This window comes from Hordeum vulgare, chromosome 6H, assembly GCF_904849725.1.
Source record: "Hordeum vulgare subsp. vulgare chromosome 6H, MorexV3_pseudomolecules_assembly, whole genome shotgun sequence".
NCBI classification, from domain to species: domain Eukaryota; kingdom Viridiplantae; phylum Streptophyta; class Magnoliopsida; order Poales; family Poaceae; genus Hordeum; species Hordeum vulgare.
The window spans coordinates 540508004-540511576 of NC_058523.1; the positions used below are offsets into that span (position 1 = coordinate 540508004).

Consider the following 3573-nt stretch of genomic DNA (forward strand, 5'->3'; position numbering starts at 1 on the left):
TTATCTAGAAAAGGTCTAGCTAGGGTGAAGACCAGAAGTTAGGCATTATTTGCTACCGTAGAAGACAACAGAAATGGGTCCCCAGATTAGCCAGACATAACAAAAACAACACATAACAAATTAGATGCTTCTCTGGAGTGTAGCCAACTTCTAAACCTATGGATCAAACAAACAAGGACTGCCTCCCTTTCCACCAAGAAATCAGTGCAGATCAGAGAAGAAGCTCAGCACGACGCACCAAATCGTCGAACTCCAGCTATCTACTCCAGAAACAGCAACCCATACACGCCCTGACATGACACCTCGTGGAAAAATGCTCCCTGGTGGAAGAATGCGACACCAACATGCGAGAGTGAGACTAATCTAAAAACAACTCTAAGACAAGACATCTCAAAAGAGCAATGCAGGATTACATCCCAGTCGTGTACCGACATTCCGTCATAGCTTGGCAAACATCAGTCTAATGATATACTACAGAAGACAGCTGGTGATAGGATCAAGTTGAAAGTGATTCCTAGAAATTTCAGGATGCTTACCTTGCAACGGGTAGCGACATCCTGAGATGCAAGCATAGCAGCATAGGGTGAAGATTCATCACGATCAGCCTTGACCTTCATGCCACCTGGATGGTTTATAGGAATAACAGTGCATATCAACTTATCAAGTACCATATCTAACAGTTTCAACACAAGTAATCACATAGGCAAAGATACATACCACTGATGTGCACCAGCGTTTCCCTCCAAGACAAGTCAGTCACATGCTGCATAATGAGATACAGAGTCAACACACATGAAACAACAGTGTCCATTGCATAGGCGCAAAGAGGTAAACACTTACGATGAAGGTGTCATTGAAGGATGCAAATATGTGAGTAACGCCACATGCTCTCCCTCACGGACTGACGGTCCAAGGGTGACGTTCTCCTCCTTGGGCTCCCTGGTCTTCCTCTTCGAAGACTGCAACAACAAACAAATATTGTTGTCAGATAACTCGCTAAGAAACATGAATGGCAGCATTTACAGAACATTTCCGGTTTTGTGCAGCACATGTAAGACAGCTTGACTTGATATAAAATTCCACGTGAAGCAGTAACTGAAGCATAAGTCTGACTTATGTTTGGTTCGGCCAGAGACTAGGTACATACGAAGCACTGGATTGACCAGTCTGCTTATGAAAAGGGACTCGAAGTTTGAGCCGATGCTATGCTGTCTCTTGCATTAATATGTGTGTTTGATTCTGTTTCAGTATATCTGTGATCACTAGCAGAATTTTGAGCTATAATTTTATAGAGCAGAGATATCTACATGCTGTGTGAAAAAGGTGTTGCTTGTTATCTTCCCCGTTGAGCAACCCTATGGCACGACGGCGACGGGTGAAAAATATGAATCCTTCTTGTATGTTTGCTAGAAAAGTTTTTGTGAGGCTGGACCGCGGAGAAGGGCACGTTGTGAAGGAAGCTAGTACAAATTCATTCAAGCGCTTGCAGGAACCAAAGCTAGGCCGGTAGGTGAATGTAATGGATGGGTACAAACGGTGGAGCAAGACAGAGCAAGAGGATGAAAATAGGCGGTCGTATCGAATATGCTAGCAGTAGCAGGAGGATGAATTGACAACGCAGATCCAGAGAGAATCGAGGCGAGCACAGGCTGGATTTCAATTTCGCTATCAGACCAGAGAGAAGCGATCTAAGGTAAGCTAAGGTGAGCATAGGGCGGAGGGGATCGGCAAGAAGAGGAGATGGGGGTGGGGGTGGGGGTTACGGACCTCGGTGTCCGACGGTGAGGGCGTTGTTGTTGTTACAGACGGGGGCGCCGGAGTTGGTGGTCCAGTAGGCGGAGTTGGCCCCGCTCGTGGGCCGGTGCTGCGAACAAGAAGAAAGCAAGAAAAGCGAGTGGTGAGATGAGCGGATGGTGCGAATCGGCGATCTGGTCCGGCTAGCGGAACCGGATCGCTGGGGGGAAGAAGGGGAGGGAGGTAGTACCTTGTAGGGATCCATGGCCGGGGCCGGCGCGCATGCGCAGAAGCAGTGGGGCCAGTTCAAGGAGGAGGTGGAGATCATGGAGGAGGAACACAGCGGCGGCGGCGGCGGCGCTGATGCGGTGGAGGAGCTGCTGACCAGGGAGATCAGGAAGCGGCTGGACCTCGCCCACGACCACGGCAGCAGCAATGGCAACGGCGCCCACCACGCCAATGGCGGAGAAGAAGAATACCATGCCAGAGACGGGGGAGAAGGAGAAGCGGTGGAGGAGCAGCACCAGCACAAGAGCATCTTCTTCGATCCAGCCAAAGGTGAGAGCGGGTGGATCGGGTACGGGGCCGACGATGTGGCGGACGCGGTCGAGCGCCTCGGGGACGGAGTTGCGGAAGTTGTCGACGGCGGTGACGGCGTAGCCCTTCTCCAGCAGCTGCAGCACCGTGTGCGTGCCGATGAAGCTCGTGCCGCCCGTCACCAGCACGCTCCTGCTGGTCCGGGAAGGAGCCCCGACGGCGAGATCCACGAGCACTTGGACGTGGAGGAGGGGATGAGCAGGTCGGCGTGGATCTGGTGAGGGGGGACAGAGAGAGGGCTCGTGGGGGAGAAAGGGGGTCATGCACGGGAGTGGTGGCAGCGGTAAGGGAGGAGAGAAGCTCTAGGGTTCAGAGAGAAAGAGAGGGGTTTGGTGCGGTGTTGTGTGGTGGGTTGGATCAAAATTGGATGGAAGGATGGATGGACTGATGTTTGCCATGTCACCAATCCAAGGCACAAGTGATCACACCAATCAGAGTTGAGTTTTTTTTTGTTTTTTCACTTATAAGACAAATAGTCAATGTGATGTCAAAATTCATGGCAAAGCTTGTACAAATGATCTCACATTTTGCATAAGTGTGCATCTTGGGATGGCAAACAATGTTGTTAAATGGAGTTTCCATTTTCTTTACACAGAAATTTCATTTTCCATTTTTCCAGTGCCCAAACTGAGTATTTTTGTGAACGATGTACCATATATTTGATGCAAAATTGGGCCAAATCATTTTTATAAAATACTAGGCCACATTTAATGTACAATTGATCAAATGGTTGGGTGTCAAAAGCTTTGATCCATCTCTCGTGAAAAAGACAAATTTTCATGGAATCAGTTGGAAGCGGGTCAAATTTGAACTGCAGATGCCTCATAGTTTGCTTTATATTTTTCCCAAAAATCATTTCTAGGTACATAATTATCTATTTAATCATAGAAACACCAAAATATTTGAAAGAATCAAGCCCTAGCTACGAATGGTCATACCCACCGTTTGAACCGCATTTTGAAACAGGCATGAAAATTTTAAACAAAATCAAAAAATTGAAAAACCTTCGCATTGTGTCATTATATGTGACCAACTTACCAGGAAAAATAATAAAGTTGTAATATGACAATTATTTAAAAAAAGTGTTCTCATGAATGGGCTATCGTGTGTGAAGATTCATGGCTTTCAAGCCAAATGATCAATCTTATGGCCACATTCATTGCATAGTTTGTTCAAATGATCTAATATTATGCACAAGGGTGCGTATTAGAATGGCAAACAACGTTGATTAAGGAAGTTTTC

General features: G+C 47.2%; 1 pseudogene; it reads right to left on the bottom strand.

Moving 5' to 3' along the window:
* Positions 1–260: 260 nt before the first annotated feature.
* On the bottom strand, positions 261–1999 carry LOC123405809 (annotated as a pseudogene).
* Positions 2000–3573: the final 1574 nt, after the last annotated feature.